At 34.5% G+C, this 23,471-nt stretch overlaps 1 long non-coding RNA gene across 2 annotated transcripts; it reads right to left on the bottom strand.

The window, feature by feature from the left end:
* Positions 1-11,638: 11,638 nt before the first annotated feature.
* On the bottom strand, positions 11,639-20,634 carry LOC127836510 (uncharacterized). 2 transcript variants are annotated; one of them, XR_008028802.1, is made up of 4 exons: positions 20,530-20,634; positions 15,137-16,444; positions 14,223-14,724; positions 11,639-13,924 (listed from the first exon to the last, which is right to left on the bottom strand). It is a non-coding gene; the product is annotated as an uncharacterized LOC127836510 (long non-coding RNA). The 2 variants fall into 2 exon arrangements; XR_008028801.1 differs by having other exon boundaries at positions 11,639-14,724.
* Positions 20,635-23,471: the final 2,837 nt, after the last annotated feature.

Here is a 23,471-nt window from a genome sequence, read left to right as displayed (position 1 = left end):
AACTGTTTTAATATATCAATTGAGATCAGTTGTTGGAATCCCAATTTTTCATCGAATATTGGGATTCCCTTTCGGCAGTCTATTCGTTGTTTGTCTTTATAAATGAGCTAGATTTTTGGATAATCAACTAAGGCCAAACACATGCATCGTTTTTAGCTCCACTGGCCAAAGGCCAGCGGGGCTTATGTCATGGTCCTGTGTCCGTCGTGTGTGCTTGCGTGCGTGCGTGCGTCCGTGCGTGCGTGCGTTAACTTTTTCTTTAAGCATCTTCTTCTCCTAAACTACTGGTCCAAATCTGATGAAATTTCTCAGGAATGTTCCTGTGGTGAACCTCTTTTAATTTTTTTCAAATTATGCCCCTGGGGTCAAATTTGATCCTGCCCCGGGGGGTCAAAAAATTGAAAATTTGCTTATATAAGGCCTATTTTGTGCAAAGTTTATAAATCTTCTTGTCCATAACCATTAGGCCTAGGGCTACCAAATTTGGTATGTATTGACATCTTATAGTCCTCTACCAAGTTTTTTCAAATTATGCCCCTGGAGTAAAATTTGACCCTGCCCCGGGGGGTCAAAAAATTGAAAATTTGCTTATATAAGGCCTATTTTGTGCAAACTTTAAAAATCTTCTTGTCCGAAACCATTGGGCCTAGGGCTACCAAATTTGCAATGTAGTGACATCTTATAGTCTTCTACCAAGTTTGTTCAAATTTTGCCCCTGGGGTTAAATTTTACCCTGCCCCGGGGGGTCAAAACATTGAAAATTTGCTTATAAAAGGCCTATTTGTGCAAACTTTAAAAATCTTCTTGTCCATCACCGTATGGCAAAGGGCTACCAAATTTGGTATGTAGTGACATCTTATTGTCCTCTACCAAGTTTGTTTAAATTATGCCCCTGGGGTCAAATTTGACCCTGCCCCGGGAGGTTAAAAAATTGAAATTTGCTTATATAAGGCTTATTTTGTGCAAACTTTAAAAATCTTCTTGTCCATAACCATTGGGCCTAGGGCTACCAAATTTGCCATGTAGTGACATCTTATAGTCCTCTACCAATTTCTTCACATTATGCCCCTGGGGTCAAATTTGACCCTGTCCCGGGGGATTAAAAAATTGAAACTTTGCTTATATAAGGCCTATTTTGTGCAAACTTTAAAAATCTTCTTGTCCATAACCATTGGGCCTAGGGTTACCAAATTTGCTATGTAGTGACATCTTATAGTCCTCTTACAAGTTTGTTCAAATTATGCCCCTGGGGTCAAATTTGACCCTGCCCCGGGGGTTAAAAATTTGAAAATTTGCTTATATAAGGCCTATTTTGTGCAAACTTTAAAAATCTTCTTGTCCATAACCATTGGGCCTAGGGCTACCAAATTTTATATGTAGTGACATCTTATAGTCCTCTATTAAGTTTGTTCAAATTATGCCCCTGGGGTCAAATTTGATCCTGCCCCGGGGGTCTAAAAATTGAATATTTGCTTATATTAGGCCTATTTTGTGAAAACTTTAAAAATCTTCTTGTCCATAACCATTGGGCCAAGGGCTACCAAATTTGGTATGTAGTGACATCTTATAGTCCTCTACCAAGTTTGTTCAAATTATACCCCTGGGATCAAATTTGACCCTGCTCCCGGGGGTCAAAAAATGGAAAATTTGCTAATATAAGGCCTATTTTGTGAAAACTTAAAAAATCTTCTCGTCCATAACCATTGGGCCTAGGGCTACCAAATTTTCTATTGAGTGACATCTTATAGTCCTCTACCAAGTTTGTTCAAATTATGCCCCTGGGGTCAAATTTGACCCTGCCCTGGGGGGGGGGGGGTCAAAAAATCGAAAATTTGCTTATATAAGGCCTATTTTGTGCAAACTTTAAAAATCTTCTTGTCCATAACCGTATGGCATAGGGCTAGCAAATTTGGTATGTAATGACATCTTTTAGTCCTGTAACAAGTTTGTTCAAATTAAGCCCCTGGGATCAAATTTGACCGTTCCCCAGGGGTCACAAAATTGAACATATGCTTATATTGGGCCCATATTGTGAAAACTATAAAAATCTTCTTGTCCATAACCATTGGGCCTATTTCTACCAAATTCGGTAGGTAGTGACATCTCATAGTTCTCTTCTTAGTTTGTTCAAATTATGCCCCTAGGAACAAATTTGATCTTGCCCCAGGGGTCACAAATATGAACATATGCTTAAATAAGGCCTATTTTGTGCAAACTTTAAAAATCTTCTTGTCCTTAATTATAGAGCCTAGGGCTACTAAATTTGGTATGTAGTGATATCTAATAGTCCTCTACCAAATTTGTTCAAATTATTCCCCTGGGCTCAAATTTGACCCGGCCCCGGGGGTCACAAAACTGAACATATGACGTTTACCAGTGGAGATTACTGCGGCCGTTTGGCTGTGACCAACAACAACATCAACATCTTGTAAACATGAGATAAAACCCTGTCATTTATTGCCATTTTAGGTCAGATGGTGACTGCTTACAAAGGCATTGAAGTAAGAACATGTGTTATGAATGTTTTTCTTATAAACTGAAAAAAAGTCGGGTTTTATTTAAATATGTCGAAAGTGACCATATATCCGTATGAAAATATTTTGGATGACATGTTAATTTCATGTCTTTTTTGTAGTGTTATAACCAGTTTAATAATATATTATTGATTTTAAAAACACAACTTCCATGAACATGATATAATTATTTCAAGGAAAGTCAATATATGATACTGCACGGTAAACTCAAACTTTGTATCCAAGAGAAGGTGTTGAAATTAATGAAGTGCAATGTTTTAAACTATCGTATATGCTGCTTTTTAATAACTAATGCTTATTGTTCCATTTGTGAATCGTGACTGATCATGAATTGTTGAAATGGTTGTCAGTTGCTCAACAATCCATATTTATTTTTGACCATTTTATAATTTTCTTAATATAAGTTATGAATTGATCTTAGAAGTCAAATGTATTACTTAATTAAATACATTTATAAATATAAAGAAATAATCTTTAGATTATCATAATATTCTCAGGCCTGTTGGTCTTAGGGATGTGTGGGTTGATGAGCAATTTCTCCTTTTATCACAATTATTTCTACCCTACCTGATCACTTCCTTCATATTCCATTTTAATTCAATTGACGTCTGCAACCTCTTTCAAATTGGGATAGTCCAAAATGTGTTGTTTGGTAAAGGGTTAAGGCATTTTGATTCCTATGGGTCTTGTGAATCTGTTTCAAATAAAATGCGTACATTTGATCTTCAGCATCTAATAATATGTGAAATAGAAAGAACGACAATATCTTTTGGAGAGATAAATGTACCTACGCTATAAGCAAAGGACCTGTGCAACAATTCCGAGGCTTTTTTGTCTGTTTAGTTAACACGATAGTAACTTTTTCCATATATAAAAATGCTCACCCTTCCAACTTTAAGCGCCCAGTGGGACGAGGGATAGAAAGAGAAAGTCACATGCTTGAGTACATTTCAACCCATGCGCATTACACGTTTTTTTCGCAAAGAAAAAACAGTGGAGCGATACAGGGCCATCATGGCCCTCTTGTTTAATCGTCCAGTGGACTTGTTAGACCTTATGACAAGACAATAAAACACGAACTGTATGTGGATACCAATGTCCTTTGCAAACCTTTCACGTCAGAGTAAAATGTCAACATGCGAAATTATTCATATTTCACACGACCAGTTTGTGCTTTTACTAATACAAACCATTCTCTTTGTGATTTGTGTAATTGTTCACTATTTTGGTATAATGTTCGTATGTAAAATCCCACTATCAATTATCTTTTGAAGTCATTATCAGTTGAACAAGCCAGACGATTACATATTTGGGTTTCCTTTATTTTGTTCTGTCTATTTATAAATGACGATCTGTGCATTAGTTTGCGCTGACATAAAAAAAAACATCATTCTAAACCTTAACTATGTAGACCCATAAAATTTATAACAAGTAATAATATTTACAATGCCATTCATGTCCCGAGATCTTATCAATATAATGCCCCATAGTCGATATATAGCCATTCGGAGCTACAGTGGTATGTAAGCACTCAGTAAATAATACAGTTACTGTTACATATTTATTGGTATTCTTTGGATGAAATGCCTGCTGTATCACATTGATGTTTTAAAGGAGACTTCTTGTATGCGTAGAAAAAATATGGTCATCAAGTTAAAAAGGAATATCTTATGTATATTGAAAGATAACAAAAATCCAAATCGGTTAAGACTGTCTTGTTCATTTCTCAGTAATCTTTATTGGTTTTATGCAAGTACAATATGTGTTATATTGCTTAAAATGGAATTTTCACAGATTCACACTTAACACTTGTTTTCCAAAACTGACCGAATAGTATAAATACGAAAGCAAAACAGCTCTAATAATACATTGAAATCAGCACATTTTTATCTTTGATACGGATTCAATACAAAATTTAATCATTGTTTTACTTGATATGATGGCAAATGTGTACCTCAAGCATAACCTTTTTACCATAGGGTCGTTTTTGGGATAGATTTTCATACCTTTAGCAGCGTTCATACGACTATATTGCATTTACCGCATGATCTGTTAATGATGAACGGTTATCATAAAACTATATTACATAAAGTCGCATAAAAATTATTTATTATCTTATACAAAATCGTTTTAATGTCTCCAAAGGGAAGCAAATTGTATAATTTGTCCTTCCGTGCTTTCGTCTTTTGGTGCTTCGGTCCGTCAATCTATTTAGCGCGGTCATTCCGTCCGTCAATCTTTCTAACGCGCTCATACCGTCCGTCAATCTATCTAGCGCGGTTATTCCGTCCGTCAATCTATCTAGCGCGCTCATTCCGTCCGACAGTCAATCTAGCGCGGTCATTACGTCCGTTAATCTATCTAGCGCGGCCATTCCGTCCGTCAATCTATCTAGCGTACTCATACCGTCCGTCAGTCTTCTAGCGCGGTAATTCCGTCCGTGAATCTTCTTGCGCGGTCATTCCGCCCGTCAATCTTTATAGCGCGGTCATTCCGCCCGCCAATCTATCAAGCGCGGTCATTCCGTTCGTCAATCTATCTTGCGCGGTCAGTCCGTCCGTCAATCTATCTAGCGTGGTAAGTCCTTCCGTAAATCACTCTAGCGCGGTCATTTCGTCCGTCAATCTATCTAGCGCGGTCATTCCGTCCGTCAAACTATCCATCGCGGTCATTCCGTCCGTTAATCTATCTAGCGCGCTCATTCCGTCCGTCAATCTCTATAGCGCGGTCATTCCTTTCGTCAATCTTCTTGCGCGGTCATTCCGTCCATCAATCTATCTAAAGCGATCATTCCGTCCGTCAATTCGTCTAGCGCGGTAATTTTGTCCCTCAATCCATCTAGCGGAGTAAAACTCAGAATTTACAGATTCATATTAAAGTTGCGCTTTTACCCCATCATCATCATCATCAACACCATCATCCTCCTCCTCCTCCTCCTCCTCCTCATCCTCATCGTCATCATCATCATCATCATCATCATCATCATCATCATCATCATCATCATCATCATCATCATCATCATCATCATCATCATCATCATCATCATCATCATCATCATCATCATCATTATCATCATCAATCCCTTTCTACGTTTTCAAGGGAAGCGTACATTCAAATCCTTAGAAAAACAAATCGGAGAGCAATCACGATTTCTTAATTTTGTTTCTCGGAAGATAAAATTGTAATAAGCTGAAGATATCTTATAAGCTGAATATATCTTTAAGATGATAAACATCACACGAACATTCGAAAAGCCTGAGAATGATTAATCATCAGTCATGCGCAAATTATTTTAAGTAAAACGGATCCTCAGGATGAATGTCACTGGAAACACAGAACACATTTGTTGTGTGATAGACACATTCTATAAATACGAATGCAGCACAGAAACTATAACTTAAAACACAAAAATTAGTCAAAATTATAGACAAGGTAAAACTATTCTGTTCTGTTCTTTAACAATTTATAAATAACGACTTAAAGAGAGTTAATAATTTATGCACGCTTCACGTCGACTTGGTATGATTATCCGGTTTGCAAAAAAGAGTTTCGGAATCCCACCATAACCGAAAAAACAATGAACAGGACGCGAGCATTAAAACACAAAATCCATATAAGGAATATTAACAAACTTCAAGTTTGAATATACCTTTTGTTTGGATTAGTCACCGATTAAAACAGAATTATAGTCGTGTCTTTGTGGTGTGTTAACCTACTTACACTTTTCCTAGGTTAGCTGATGTATCGGTACTAAGTGCACATAGTTATGCAAATAACTGACTTCTACCCTCCACGTGCAATGTAGAGTGCAGATGGTCTAATAAAGAATTTATTGATCAATCCCAACACATAAGTTATGTGGCCGGACCAGTGATCGAACCCGTCAACCTCGGATTTTAGTCCAGCGCTCTATTTAAACATTAATATTTCCATTAAATACTAAAATATACATTCGTGAAAAAATACAGTGTTGTTCATGTATTCAATTGAATATGTAACATTTAGAATACATTATTATCAATCTAAATTTCTTTTTGGTGATACGATTTGATTTTTAAGAAGGCTGGACATGCATACCTTGGGATCAAATGTTAAATATGTTGACGTTATCGGATTTCTCCCATAAGATAGCAACTTATATGTTATATACTAGCCAAGTATCGAGCGTGATAAATTATCCCGTGCAAGATAATAGCCCCACATAATGTGACCGTGTAACACATAACTTATCGCACACAATTCAAGTGTTTTAATTGGTTAACATTAACTTAAGGTTCTAGAATTGTATATTGACATTTTTTATTTCTGTTCTTTCTTTGCATATTTTATATTGTTGTGGTTTTCTGCATCCTAATTAAAAGTTAAAGAAAATATTACCGCACAATAAAGGGTCTTCAGATATTCCAAGTTGCCAATATTTTTTCACCATTTTTTCTTATTTTTTTCTATTTACAAATAAAACGACTGTGAACATAAATATTTATCAAGCTAGATATCGGTATGGTATACATTTATAAATCATACATATCCGCATTTATGATAGTCAATAAGGTTTAATAATCATATTAACAGAAGATATGTTATCTCTAGCCATAAAACATTTTTAAAAGATCTTTTTTCAAACAAAAGTCGGAAGGAAAATACAAACTCTGAACATATACTTTTTCCATGTTGTATCCTTGATTGAAAAACACACAGATAATTTAGTTTCATCGTAAAAACGATAAAGTTTCAGCTTGGCGTGCAATGGCTTCAACTTTGCGATTCTGAATGTGAGAAATTTAGTTGTTGAATCAACCTTTTTCAGAAACAGCTGTCGTGAAAAGCTTACAATTATAAATATCATGCAATAAATCATGTCTAAGGGGCAGCAGTCAGGTCCAATAGTTAATCGTGGTCAATTGATATTGCTAACTTTAGCAATGCAATTCAGAATAACAAAGGTTTCTATACAGCATATTACAATAGGGCAAAACTATGATTAAATATGTGAAAATGATGGGCAATGAATAATCAATTGATAGTTGAACAATCAATACGTTAATATGGTACATGCAAAGATCAAGAAGGAATTGCTAAATTGAAACTTATGTTTCATTACAAATTTATTGGGGCAATAAAGGGCCTTGCTAACACTTGTTCGTATTTTTTAATGTTATTTATTTATTAACAACAATATTTGCATTTGGTATAGCCTAAAATAATTATAAAAGCAAGAAGAAATCAAACCTTAAATTTTAAAAAAAACATTGATGGCCGAGGGATTCAAAATCGGGACCTCTGGAGGTAAAGCTAAAGCTGTACCACTATACTAGGAGACTTGATTCCAGCTCATTAGCTGTCATTGTTTAATAGAACACATAGGTGTGATCTCGTCAACCACATTAGGTAAAACATAAAGGGAGACATTGTGCGAAATCACACACAAACACAAATGTGTATTGCAAAACACAGAAAACACATAAATCCAATTCACATCCGCTGAGCATGATACACTTTCTCGAGTTACTTTTGACTACTCTTTCTATTACCAATTTAATGCAGTGGTATGACTTGTTGAAATGTTCAATATTGTTGGTCGAGATACAAAGTGAACAAAGTTTTTTTTCACTAACTGACACACTTTAGCAAGATATAACGTAAATCTCTATTTACAAAACATATTATATGAATTAAACGGAATACAATAGTTAATCAAGAGCACATATAAAAAGCATCAAGGCATAATTCTTCTTCGACGCCTTTATTATAAATCAAGTAAATTCGGTGTCACTTATTCAATGCTGTGGGGCGCCAGTGCGTGAGTAACAAACTAGGAGTATTGCGCTGTGTGTTTTGTACAATTGGGATCCGCTATTTGCAATTTAATATTAAGATGAATATTTTACATGTAGGATCTTAAGCAGTCGGATGTCATCATTAAGTATTTTTATTTTTTGTCAGCATAAAGTACTTGAGACATTTTCTTTAATTTATGACTGAATGATTGGTAAAATGACTCAAAATAACAAGCCTTCATATGCAAATAATGTTAATTTGCAAACTTATTAAATGCTATATAATTAATTGGTGGTATAAAATGTAAATAATTAATTATTTTTCTTATTAGCATGAACCGTTCGTTAAAATACATTACTCTCTTTAAAACCACTATACGTGTATTAAAAACATATAACATGCCATATACAGCATTGAACATGTCAAATAGTTTCAAAGGCCGCCACGGTGCATTTATTTGTCTTGGCATTTTAGTTAAAATAAGACGTATTGGTTTCTGTACACCTTTCTGGCTATACGCTATATATTTTACTGTTTCATCATAAAAATACTAGGCAAACAAACAGACTGGTATTTACCAGGAGTGATACGTTGGTCATTAAATATTTTACATTTAACTTGAGACAGCGAGACTTATTAGTGACTTCTCGAAGTCTCCTCAAGGTCCGTAACAAATAATCAAAGTTTCATGAAAATTCTTCGAAGGATATATCAGATACGGGGGCTTAAAATGTGATCTTTAAGTGTTTTATTGATATTGAACCAGCGTGTCGGGCTATGCTTTATGTACATAATCTCAGTGCCCCTTAACAATTAAGCAAATTTAATCAAAATCCATCAATAGGTATAGGAAATGTGGAGTGGTCACGCAAAAAGATGCTTAAACATGTGACAATCTAGTATGTCCTTGACTATGAGCCTTCAAAGACTATACGTTGCGGACACACAGAATCAAAATGTTCATCTTAAGGCGTGACCTTGACCTTGACAAGAGTGGCTGAATCATGCATTTTTTTTACATTCTCACACTGACCCTAATATTTTAATAAAGTTTCATTAAAATAGTTCAAAAGATATTGAGCGGAAACACAAATGGAGTTTCAAGCTAAGACTAAACTTGAACTAGCGTGGGTATCTCATGCCTTTTGCATATGACTCAAAGACGTTTACATTTGAGTGGCGTTTCATGAAATGCCTGGTATGTGTATATATTAGGAAATTTTGTCAACTTAACAGATGAAACATGTATGGGATGATTGATATCAGTTGTCTTTCATTTTTGGATTAAGGGACTTCTTAGCCGAAAACATCGATAGGACTTACCAAATGCACAGATATCGAATACACATGTGAATATTGAACGTGTGAAGTTCTATCTGCGGACCCAACAAAATCAATTACTTTAGTGACGCAGGCAAAATCATTCTAACTTTAAGAATAGATGCTTACGATATTCTTTTGAAAAATAAAAGGGATATTTTCATGACGACAGAAAATGTATTTATGCAAAATCACTGAACCACTCATGGCACTGGCTATGTGTAGGGAATTATAAGAGTAACTCAATTTTAAAATGTTTAAGTATAATTTCAAACATGTCGTATTGAACGTACATGAACTCTGTTGACAAACAAAAGTAATTTAGTATCGCTTATGTTGGTTACAGAAGTGGTTGTATTATGTCCGTGATTGCGTTTGTTATTTATAACTCATTTAATTTATTAAATTTGCAAATGAATTTTAGACTGTGTATGTAATTATCCTGTGAAAATGCATTTGGATAAGAAATAAAGAAATTAATAGTGTTTATTATCATGTATCTGCTATGATAAGTCCTCTAATGTTCGCATCATATCGCTTTCCGTATAAATATTCTAATGATTTAAATGCACTTGCTGAACCGGGTTGTTTAAATGTACTTGCTGAATCTGGTTGTTGTTCCCTTCTTGTTTCCAGTTGACGTAAAGTATGTGTTTTGTTTTTCATTGTAAGCAGTGTTTCTTAATTTACTTTGGAGAGCCAATTAATCTCGAAAATTATTTAAGCAACCATCAAATAAGCAGGCCAATCAAACAAAATTTCAGGTTTACCTTTACCCGAAAAATGAAACCGGTAAAGGCGATTCGTTCAGTAGGTTAAACAGTTAACCTGTTTCGGTTAATCTTTATATGCCTCATTCAGAAAGAATGCGTTTTGTTTAAAATGAAGAAACACATATGCATGGCTAGAAATAAAAATAAAATGTATTTGTTTTTTTCGTTCTGGCACTGCTTAAGAACATCAATTGAATGATAAAGCGTAGTAATTGTAAAACGATGCTACTCACGTGCAGATAGTTTGAACATTCCGACTTTTTTGTCAATGATTCCAAAACGACAAGATATAATAATGAACACAATTATATATTTAAGAATTGAATAGCATTTTTCTGCACTTCATCGGTGTATGAACTGTCGGGAAAAATACACCTAATTTATGCTCAAACGCCGACGGTGTATTAGGTGTATTTTTCCCGACAATTTATACACCGATGAAATGCAGAAAAATGATATTCAATTCTTATAATTACAACACAAAATGATATTGAAGCTGTAATTCTATCGACGTAAGGGTCATACAAGTCCTTTTTAATCTAGCGTATGAATCTATTTTCAGTTTTGGTTTCATCTACGTCAAACTATCGTTGAAGTTCGCGCAAAAAATATAATGTAATTTCGCTATTGACCAATACAAAACAACACCATTAAGTTTCGCTGCAAAACATACGTCATTTTGGCAACTTATTTATGACTAGAAAGAAGCGCCGTGAATATTCATATTTAAATTTGCTTACGAAGTGGAAGTGGGTTCATCGAAAAATGCAAAACCGGTCACGTGAACAAATTATCCAATCAGAATGCAGTATTCATATGCATGTGACAGAAGTTGTAATAACACCATGAAACCACGTTTTAACGTTTCAATATTTTTACTTATTGCTTTAAATAATTGCACAGTCATAATCTAAACTAAAGGACTGAAACAATACCAATCTTTGTTAAGGGTATGTCGTAATCTCGATCTTATCAAAGCTACATAGACGCAAAATGTAAGCGCAATACATCCATTCATACTTAAGTTTATGTGCGGAAAAATGTTTTGTCCTACTTTTAGTAACTGTAATAATTGCATTGAATCAAACTGGTCTCGAATACAATCTTAAGATAGATCTGCATGCAAGCTACCAACACGCAAAATATCAAACAAATGCTACATCAAAACTCAAGTTATTGACTGAAAAGCGGATCATTTTTAAATGACAGTGTTCTTGACATTTACCAGACTCCCCAAATGGTATGCATGATGTCGACCTTCACGCAAATTTACAGTAAGAAGCCTTTAATTAAACTAAAGATATTAACCTCAAGCCGGTTGTTTTTTTAATGTTCAATACCTTGATATTTACCCAATAATCAAAACAAAAGTCCAAAACTAGGTCTCCATGCAAGCTTTCTATACCAAAGTTTCATCAAAATTGGTCCATGGAAACTTTAAGATATCGACCGAAAACTTACAATTTTTTCTTTTCATTTTGCTATTGGTGTTTAAAGCAACATTGAGTACTTCAAAATGTAATCTTACGCTAGTTGTGAATGTAAGCTATTTACTTTCAAAATTGCTGTACAACGTACAATGACCTCCATCCAATCTCAAGTTATTCAGCAGAAACTCTAATTTAAGTAATAGTGACATCGACCATGACAAGACACGTCCCATTTAAATCACAAGCTAAGTCTCTCCATAAAAGGAAAAGAAGTTATTTGTGTGACAACATATTTGATAGAATGGCTTAATTAAAAATCACAAGTTTTCATCTTTTTATCTTTAATAACATTCTTACACGAATATCATTATAAACTTTAAACAATCTCTTTTATAGAGCTGGTCGAATTATACACTATTGATCTGAATGACGTGTCTTCGTTTCTGAAGGATGTTGTGCATGTATCAACAAATTATTTTAGCTATGACTACTACTAAGTTTGGTGTTAGATCAACATGAATTACATTGTACATTAACCTGAATAAATCTTAGCAACAAGAGATAACACAGCTTTATTACATATTTGTTTTAAACTTCGTGATCGAAATATCTTATTATTTAAAGGGGCCGTCCATCAGATTTGGCATGTATTGAAGTATGTCATTAAATGCTTTATATTGATAAATTTAAACAGTTGACCAAAAAATCTACAGTAAACAAACCAGAAAACAATTTTAAACGGGCAAAAAAGTTACCCTAAACAGGGCTCGAACCACTGACCCCTGGAGTCCTGGAGTAAAAAGTCTCCCGCCTAGACCACTCGACCATCCATGCTCATGCTTAGAGCGGATGTATTTTTTTACCTATATAAGCAATCCTCGTAGTTTCCCAAAATATAACTACAACAACAGAACTTTCCAAATTATTCGATCCTTTCGCGTCGCAAGACGCTTTATAATTTTCAGGTTTTTAAATCGTCAAAAGATGCATATAATGGATATTTAAGAGCATGTTAAATGGTCAGTATTACTATTTCCTCAAAAATATCATAACAACAACGATAATTTGCGAATCTGAAACAACTTTTTTACTCTTGTCAATTTACCAACACGTTGGACGGCCCTTTTAATAAAAATCCTCACATAAATTCCAAGTAGACATGCACATAAAAAGATAAGATCAAACAAAATACCTGTACATAAGCACATATGACGCATACGTTATGAAATAATCCTTAAAATAAACGTAGACTAACCGAACAAATATGGGTATTATTGATAATTATTTTCCATATCACATATTAAAAAGTCGTTTAGAAAAATCAAAATTATGCGTGCAAACAAATGTGAATACAGTTATTTAACTAAATAAGCTCTATGACGAAATCGGGTTTTATGCATTGACGCATGTGACATTAATGTTGTCACACATTTAGAAATTAGGTACCCTGCCTGTAATATACAAATTTGAATAAAAAAATGTACTGTTTTCATTAGGAAGCGGACAATGACAACGAGCGAAAATGGTATAGGGGAGATAACCCTGGGTTATGGTAAGGGTAAGGGTTAGGGGTCGGGTTAGGGTCAAGGGTTAGGGCTAAGGCTAACCCTAACCCAAACCCGACCCCTAACCCTTACCCTAACCCTCTAATCCCGCCATGTGAATTACGATACCAGGCCTCGCTCGTTGTCGTTGTCAGCTTCCCGTTTTGATTTCACTTGATACGATATTAAATCCTTTGTATAATTTGTAAAATGCGTTAAGTTGTCAAATCTTTACGAATCGGAAATATATGTCCTATACCTATACTATTTGCAATATTGTATTTATTTGTATTTGTGACATACATAATTCAAAATTCACATTGTAAAACGCATAAAAAATACACAATATGACATGCGAAAAAAAAATGCAAATACATTTCAAACATAAAATGCATTTAACAAACCTCAAATATGATAGAATCAAGAACAAATCATACAATAATAAAATCTTAAATATACACGATTTGATGTTTAAGTATTATACGTTCGATCTTCAAATCTGAATATTTTATAAAGAATAGCCTGGATATCTGGCAGTGTTAAACCTGCAATATAACAAAACTCGAACTCATTCTGCCCGGTGTCCGGTATTAGCAGACTCTCACTAAACAGTTAACAGATTTGAAATATAATGTTGCAACAATTTACAAAAACTGTGGTCAATTAATAATGTCTTAGATTGTACCATTAATTATAACTAAATTATAACTATTTATAGTTTTTTTTAGTGTTAAACCAATGCTAGCCTCTTTTTGATAATATTGTTATGGTCCTTAAATGCTTTTTCTGTTCACTATTAAATCTGAAGATCATTAACCTGTCAACAGTTGAGAAATAACCTACCTGTGTAAGCACCATATGATCGTGAACTTGAACATCATCAAAACATCGCCATCCTTTGTTTAGGTATGATGTATGTACACCTGTACGTTATGGTAATCCAAGTTCGGTGCACGTATATTACCATAATAATATGATATGCACGTGTCACTATTTTCAGTTCGCCCTTTTTTAAGACCGCTTTGCGAGAAGCTGTAGCATAATAGTTGGACGAGCATGTAGACGACGACGGTCTATTATGCTTTTAAAACACAACACTAATCATTGTGTGTGATTTGGATATCAATGCTTTGAATAATACCAGAGACTTCCGAACGCACCTCTATCTGTGATTGTTGAACTAAAAATCCGTAAATATTGGAATGACGGTCAGGAAATGTTACACAAACACGGGAAGATATATCACCTGGTACACGTGATGATTCCGCTTGAGCTACAGCCGAGGTCACCGGTGAATGTACATCATCATTGCGTGACTCACGGCCATACTCGTCAGTGTGTTCTCCTACAATTAAACATTTTAAAATTATTGCAAGCTCATTTACTTCTGCAGTGTTTGTTTCATAATTATTATATTTCGTAGCTGTAGTTTTATTTTCATATTATGATGATTGTAATAATTAACTACATGAAGTTATCGAACAGTTTTCTAGACGGATAATTTCTGTTTTAATCTAATTTAATTCCGCATACTGGAACATAATGTCTTTACCGCAAACCCTTTCGAACGTACCATTTTATTTTACATGTATTAATCCAACGCCATGTCTTACTCGTTTCTCCATATCAAACTACTGTTTAGTCTGAAACGTTTAGTTACACACATTCCGAGAATCCACGTTTCATTCGGAAATAGACGTCTTTTGTGGGAATGTATAAGACTTAACATAAATTGAGGTAAAGAAGATATGCTTTACCTTGTTCAAGTCCTTCTTCTTCTGAAGGTTGCACAGCTCTAGTATCGATTACAGGAATTCTAGAGTTGTCCTGAGGCACAAAAACGCCTGTCTGGAAATGCGACCTGTTTGGTGACGAGGTTTCATTCCGCGCAATTTGTGGCATCATGGACAGATAATTCGTAGATTCTCGCGTGTTAACCGGCGGCTGATGCATGGGTTAAGATGTTTCGTCGCTGTGGGCCATTGCAAACTGCCCATGAGCTAGAGCTGGTTGACGTTGACGTAGAAAAACACCAGTATTTGCATCATTTACTGGACTTTGTAAATCGTTTCTTGTCGGAAGTGGTGCACTTTGTGCGGGTGTATTTCTTTGACGCCCGCCTTGGATTTTTTCCATGATTTCTAATTCAACTTGTGCTGTACGTTCTTTTGTTACATTTACGGTCGCTGTGTCAGTAAAAAATCGACATTCTGGCGAAATTCTCCGATGGATAGGCATGGGATCATCGTCTGCGATCCAGTTGCTAATTCGTTTATAACAGCAGTAGCAAATAACTTCATCGCTATTAGAGGCATAATACAAGCCAGCTTCAGCCAACTTCCTGACGTCAGGTTTGCTATTTTTGGAAATGTCCTGTACGTGCACATGCGCAAAAGTTCAAAGCGCATGCTTTCTTCAGCGGTGACTGGTTCACCTTGAACCGTTTTGTCAACAATACGCCGCAGTTCTTCAAAGTCATTTTGTACGGCTGGTAGAACCATCCAATCACGAGGCACAACAACGCGCTTTATGTCATTTTGTAATTTCTTCATACAGTCCTTAAATAAAGCTTTTTTGTCTGGCATTTGTTCGGGGATACGAACTTCGTTACATCTGAAACCTTTCGATGCTGTCGGCTGTTTTATTTTGATTGCATTTTCATCATGATCACAGTCAGTTGATCTTGATATATTTTGGTGGCCATCGTTGTTTCGATGCAAAGCTCTTGGAACAGAGTCGTTACTCAGCACATGAGAGTCATTAGCATCGAGCGGCAAAGGGTCTCCTATTTTATTATCATTATGCTGTTTTACAGCTCGTACATTTATATCACTTGAGTCATAATGATCTGAATCTCGCACATCCATATTCTGCAGTGTCTCTGTAAAGGACGAGCAACTACCTTTCTACCAATATTCTCAGTTCCTTCTGTCTGTCGTTCAGTAACATTTGGTCTATCTGGCGGCTGATGCTTGGGTAACGATGTTTCGCCGCTTAGGCTATTGCAAACTGACCACGAGCGTGTGTTGGTGGACTTAGATCGTCTATGTTTTACGTAATGAATCCTTTTACAAAAGAACGGCAATAATAATAACTTAATAAGTTGTAAGCATAAAATGGTTACTAATTAAAATAATAAGACACTTCTTATTTTAAACACAAAACATTAGTTCTACACATCGTTTGTTATTGCATACATCCAGGTTTCAGCTTAGGGTTTGTTTGGCTCAAAAAGGTAATATATTCGTGATCAAGACAAATGGTCATGTTGACATAATATTGCAATAATTTGTACCGGTGATACTTACTCGTAGTTAGTGTTTTTGTGTAATACAAATCGGGTATGTTAGTATAAATAAAGACAGTCTCTTATCTGCAAATGAATGTTACCATTTGCAATAGCCAATATAACTGGTAACTAAATACAATAAAAACAGTATATATCTTATACAAAGTACTTAATCTTCAATAGAAACATGTTTAATTCAATATAAAGAACAACATTTCATTTACAAATAATTATATCTAGAATAAGGTGATAAACGCCTTCGTTAAACTGTTTACTTGCATATTTGAAACTGACGTTTTAGTTATACAATTATACAGGTATCGATTTTGTTTACACGTGGTCCATTTTTTTCTAAAATCTCCAAATGATTTCGGCCACATACGTTACCATTTACCGACTAAAAGTCACTGCAATAATGTAAATGATGCACCAGTAGTTGTGATGCATAATTTCGATATATGTGTAGTTAATTTGACCAACATTTGGTGACAGTTTCATAAAACGGTGCTTTTTTTTCTTTAAGTGAGTGTTCAATGACGGGAAGGGGGTTCAAGTAAACGATTCATCAGTTTTGTTAAAGCGAGATTTCAGTTTCTAGGAAGCATATATTGCAGATTTGTGTTGGCATTTATTACAAAAGCGGTTATATTTTACTTAGGTAAGGATTTTTAGAAAGGTATATATACTTTTGACCATAACCTTGATAAAACAGTTCTTGACGGGAAAGTTAGTCTGCATTAGGTCTTGTTGTTTGGCGGACTGGTAGAAAAAAAGAGTATTCATAAAAACATTATACATGAAGACATGACTAGTTTATAATTTGTAGAAGACGATTATGTTCACACACTTCTAACGTTTTATGACAGCACACTCTTTAATTTGTACAGACGATTGCTAAACCGGAGAGCAAAGTAGGATTGTGATTTATATTAGACTCTATCCGTAAAGGTGTCACATATGTAAACGAGAGCACCGGTGGCGTTGAAAGTCTATTTGCAAGATACAGGGAAGTTTGTGCTGAAGTAAATGTTAAAGGATTAGTTGTCTAAATGAAAATGTATGAGTCTATCAAACATATTTTTTTGAAGAACAAGACTATTGTCAAGCAGTAAAAGTCCCCTACCTCGCATGAAGCAGTAATATAATTGTCTACCTTTTGTTTTGAAGTGACGTAAATTCTTTTAAGTTTGCCTTGTAGATGGTAATTTTCTAAAAATAACTCGCTTTTGCCAATAACTTAATTGTTTTACGAACGAAATTTGTTTTGATTTTTTAAGAACGTTTTTTTCACGTCAAAATGGTTTTAGAAAATTCACTAAAAATGATGTAAGCAATGTTCTAAGAAGAAAATTTTAGAAAAAAAGTTTCTACATGAAAAATTGTAAAAATTACGAAATATTATATTAAATATCTATTTCGTCAGCTCAAAAATCGGAGAAGGCTTGGAAAAGGACGACCGTTTCCTCTGTGATTTTGAAATGCGGTATTACAAAAGCCTATTTGCGTTGCACATAGACTAAAAATGATATTGATGGCATTGTTTGGCTAAAACTAGATAAGCTATTTTTAATATTGAATCTGATGTATATCTATGTGTTGTATATATTACACTTGAAAATTACCCTGTTCATTCTTTGTATTCGTATGAGATTTGTCAAACTATTCGAAGTGATGTTAAAGTTTTATCAAACCAAAGGAAAGGTATTTGTAAATGGAGACATACACTCTCGAACGGGACATACAGCAGATAACATCGAGAATGATAGGTATATAAGCAATATTAAATGTTATATTGACCAAGATATTGAGCCCTAAATACCACGATAAACGTGCGACCCTGATCCGATTCGATTTGTAGATTACATGTTAGATTTATGCAACGCTACCAATATTCCTATCGTGAATTGGCGGTTGCATGACGAATATAAGATAGTAAGATATCGTCTTATCATACGCCGCTGACATTTGCGCTCAGCAAACATTACGATGTTTCAACAATTTAAAGTAATCATATCGTTTATTGTAAACGGAAATCCGCGATCAAATGCGACTTTGTATTAGATGTAACGTGCGAAGTACAAAATATAAAACAAAAGCTATTATCGCAAAGTCAGACCCTGATATTTTATTGGGAGAAGTTTTGCAGAATCTAAATCTTGAAGGGGAAATGTTTAAGCATATTAAAAAACTGATAATAAATAATTAATATAATTAATAGAATCTAATTAAAATAAAGTGATATACTCAAACAATTGTTGTTCAAGATCTTTATACAAGTATAATCTAAATACAATACACGTACAGGAGAACACATTATTATTTGAAAAAGGGATAACAAGTTTACGTGTAGGAAACTAAATTAAAATGCAGCAATCATGTTAGCGAGCAAATAAAGGTCAGAATGTTTTAATAAAATGATTCTCCGAACCGCCGAATCTAATTTTTGACAAAACCCAAAAAAAATTGAATCTCGATTTTTTTTGGATGCCAAAAGGTTGCTTTTAAACACGAAACGGGTGCCGGGTTCCAGAAAAAGTTCATATGAGTTATAAATCATCATAATAAATCCAGTTTTAATTACCCGCATTTAATAATACGTGAACATCTTACATGTGCTAGAATTTATCAAAATCTACGCCATCATTGTTTGTTCAAGAACGCTGCAACACTTTCACCAGCAAAGTCTGCTAACTTGCCAAAAATTATGCAACCGTTAAATGAAATCCTGAATTTGTTAGTAAATATTTAATCATTTCTTTACACTTTTATAAAATTGATAGTACTAAAATGACTAAAAATTATTATAAAAGCAATAAGAACAGAACGATGTTCATTAAACAGGTGCCCGAAATGCGAAACCCATTTACGCCTATCAACTTTAAACCTTCAATATTTTACGAACAAATAAGGCCATATTTAAAAGAATAAAATATTCTGTGCATTTTAATGCAGTTGTATAGAAGAAGTTGTGCATATTATACGTGGATGTTTCGTTATTTTCAATGGGTACGAAATGGGTACAAAACTTCGGTTTTGTTCCGGACTGGTTCGTACCAAAAGTTAAAAAAAACTTCATACCATTACATTTTTAAAATGAGTGCATATTTGGTAACCCATCTTTTTTTCCCTTCTCCGACCCGACACTTTTAGAAAAAAAATCGGAGAATCATTTTATTAAAAAATACAGGCCTAATAGCATGAAACGGTAATCATCCCGTGAATTTTAGAAATTATTCAAATGTTAACTTACATCCCAGAACTCCAATACGATACCATAAAACGAATACATGTATCATGATTATTTCAGTAAGTACGCGGAAAAAGGTGACGTAACTATTAATTCGTGTGATGCCGAAATTGTCTTACATGAATTTCATAAAAGGCTAAACATATGACCTTCATGCCCCGACCCAGGTTACCCTTTATCAACAGAAGAAATAAAATTGGCAACAAAATGGTTGAAAAGAAATCAAGTTCGTGCGCGTGACAATCTAATACATGTATCTCTTATTTTGTGTTTAATCATTAAAACGATAAAATAATGAGAAAAAAGGCAATTTCTGCTAGAAAATTTGTGTAAACGCCAATAATTTCGATAAAAAAACTTTTAAACTGTACGATTGCTTATTTAAGTATTTTTATCGAAAGTTAATACAAGATTTGAGTATTTACCGATAAAAAAATACACAAGAAATTGATAAGAAAGATACGAATAAATAAGAGTTCTTAGTGTGCATTACTTAAATAAGAATAAACATGTTAATTAGAAAATATACGTTATGTTAACTCTTTTGACATTTATGTTTAAAAAGCAAACATGTTCTCGACAAATGTCTCAAAAATGTTTTTAAAATGCCGTACCTTAATATTCGTCCTCCAAATTTACTTTTCTAAAATCGGTCTAGGTTATGAATAAATGTACATTTATTACCGCATATTATGGAATCCCAAGTAACAAGATAATCACTCTGGGTTACGGATAGTGTTATCATGTAGTAAATATAAAGTGACTAGATTTCCAATAGACTAACTCCACGATGATCTTGATTTTATAAAAAGCCACAAGTTGAGATAAACACCTAGCTGACCCATTGAAGCTCCTTAACAATCACATACAATATCAAACATAAGTTATGTGGATGGCATTATGGTGCATTAAAACGGTAAGCTTTGGTCCTTCCTGATGGGGTGTTCAATAAATGTGGAAATCCGGATTTCATAAGATTTCTTCAGTTATTCGTTTATATCATTTATAGATGGCATATTTTTCAGGAATGCCTGCATTAGGCTACACAAAACAGTGTGAACATATTTAACACTCCGTAGAGAGTTAAAAAATATGTGATCGGCTAAAAAAGCAAGAGTATTGATTTAAAGAAGAAATGATTTAATTTATCGCATAATAATCCAACATTCTTCTGGAAATAAATAAAAGACAGGTATAACAAACTAATGTATGACTGACAAGATTATTTTAAAAACATTCTTTTTAGTAACAGTCCACCGAGCTTAGAGATGAATGAAAATGGAAAAGAACAATATCAAATGTTTAACTCAAAGATAACCGATGATGAAATAACGTGAAGTATTTCAACATTCAAATGTGGCCGCAATGAACCGTCCGCTTTGAGGCCGAAAATGATAAAAGCATATTATTCTGCATATTACCAAACTTATACTTCGTGACCTATTCGAAAGACATATCGATTCAAATAGATATATATTTTTGTTTCATCATTCAGATCATAAATAACGTAAATTTTCCAGAAATAAGAGTCCTGCGCAAGTTTTTGACATACTTGCTAATGAGCAGATTTTTGCAACAACATTGGATTTCGTTACAAGCTGGATTTCGTTACCGATGTACAATTATCGAAAATTAGTTTACTTTTTAAAACATTTGTAAAATTTATATAAATGCATGCTCAGTGGTAAATTTTTATGTTGCAGACTTACAAAAGGAATTGATAGTCTGATTCTCCATAAAATATTTACGACTAAAACTGGTGCAATGCGCAATTGCGTCGAGAATTTAGATATATTTATTCGAATGTACGCGGTTGTTCGCGATAACTTGTTATCTTAACGTTACACAAAACCGTAATTGCAACATCGGTCCAGGCAAAGGACGTAAGCAGCACAATGATTTTTAACTTGTATGTACACGTGTTTCTATGTTTCGAGCACTTAAAGCTGATAACGGTATTTTCATCACCGAGGATATAGCCGATATCTTACACACACAAAACAAAAAAGCAAGGCACTCTTTATGTTTATGTCACAGATAATCTACGAATCTCTGAGTTACGAAATTAGACGTAAATCCAAATGCAACACATTTAAAACATGTCATACCAACTTATCACGAATAAGATAAAAAAGTTCGTGTTAATGATCTTTAAGTCTTGATGGGATAGACATAAGAAAATGTTCGAATATCGCAATAAATGTGCTTCAGCAACTTGATCTACTGAATATCAATCAAATATAGCATGTGATGTGTAGTAATGGGTAGTATAACTGGAGGGTTAATAAATGGACTGCTTGCGCTTATATAAAACTTCTACTAGTTGACTTTAGAGAGTGCCATTGCATATTGGATTCTTGTTTCCGTACCGAAATTACACATTACGCAGACATTCCGGAAAATGAATGGCTGTTTTTTACACTTTGGCAAGTCAAGAAGAACATTGTTCTGTATTCTCATGTAAATAACAATGATATTGCATTCTCATGTAAATAACAATGATATTGCTTCCGTTTGGAAGTATTTCAATTATGTCCAGTATCCACTGGCTTTCCTTGGGTATTATAACACATGGGTGAGAAAGGGCTAAAACAGAAACAACAGTCAAATGTTTTATAAATTTTGCCTGGATTACGAAATTTGGCACGTATACACACAAAGGCGTCCCTGCTGCAGAGAGTATTGAAACTCTATCAAAATCCTAATAATGCGTAAGAATGTTCAAATTACAAGAAGCTAAGTCAAACTTAATTAAAGTATAATATGTTCTAAATCGGTAGAGAAGAAATGCACAATTGTACGTGTATTTAATTTTGTTGTGTGACTTCTTTAAACAATTACCTAAAACATATGCAAATATGGTCTCTACTGATGCGAGTCGAATGGAAATTATTCATGCTAGGCGATGCAAGTCGAAGGGAAACTCATTATTTGACTGTTTTAATATGTCATATTATTGAAATAAAATACTTCAAATATATAAATGATTTTTCGGTCATCGTCGTGGATAGACGCGTATTAGACGTATTCCACTACGATCCGATTCCCCACGATGAGTCCCGATTTCCAATATTTTGAGGTCGGGGACATTCGTAGCTCAATCGGCGAAGGTCCTAAATCATTCGTAGCTAGTCGTGAGCCGGTCGTTAGTGATTCTTGCAACTCATGAGCTCCCAAAAAAATCGTGGCCCAATTTTAAACGCGTTTTAAATTTGGCCAGGACCTCCAAGACTTAATTTAATCTCAGTTGACTCGTTACAGCATCGTAGAGCGTTCTTGGGCGTCTTAATGGAATCGTAGGTAATTCGTGACACAATCGGGAAATCGATGATCACGTGATCTGTCTACGAATCAGCTACGACTTTGTCAATACTCTCACGAGTTCACCCCAGTGAGTTGCGAGCCCGTTAAGATTCTCGCGATTTAGATCAAGACTCTCACGAGCTCACCCCGAGTGAGTTGCGAGCCCGTTAAGACTCTCGTGATTTGGATCAATATTAATATATATTGGCGCCTAATTCATGTGTGCGTTCGGTGAGGTCCTAGCTTAGTCGTG

Source organism: Dreissena polymorpha, chromosome 6, assembly GCF_020536995.1.
Source record: "Dreissena polymorpha isolate Duluth1 chromosome 6, UMN_Dpol_1.0, whole genome shotgun sequence".
NCBI lineage: Eukaryota > Metazoa > Mollusca > Bivalvia > Myida > Dreissenidae > Dreissena > Dreissena polymorpha.
The sequence above is the reverse complement of the archived record's forward strand: the minus strand, read 5'-3'. Positions and strand labels throughout refer to the sequence as shown.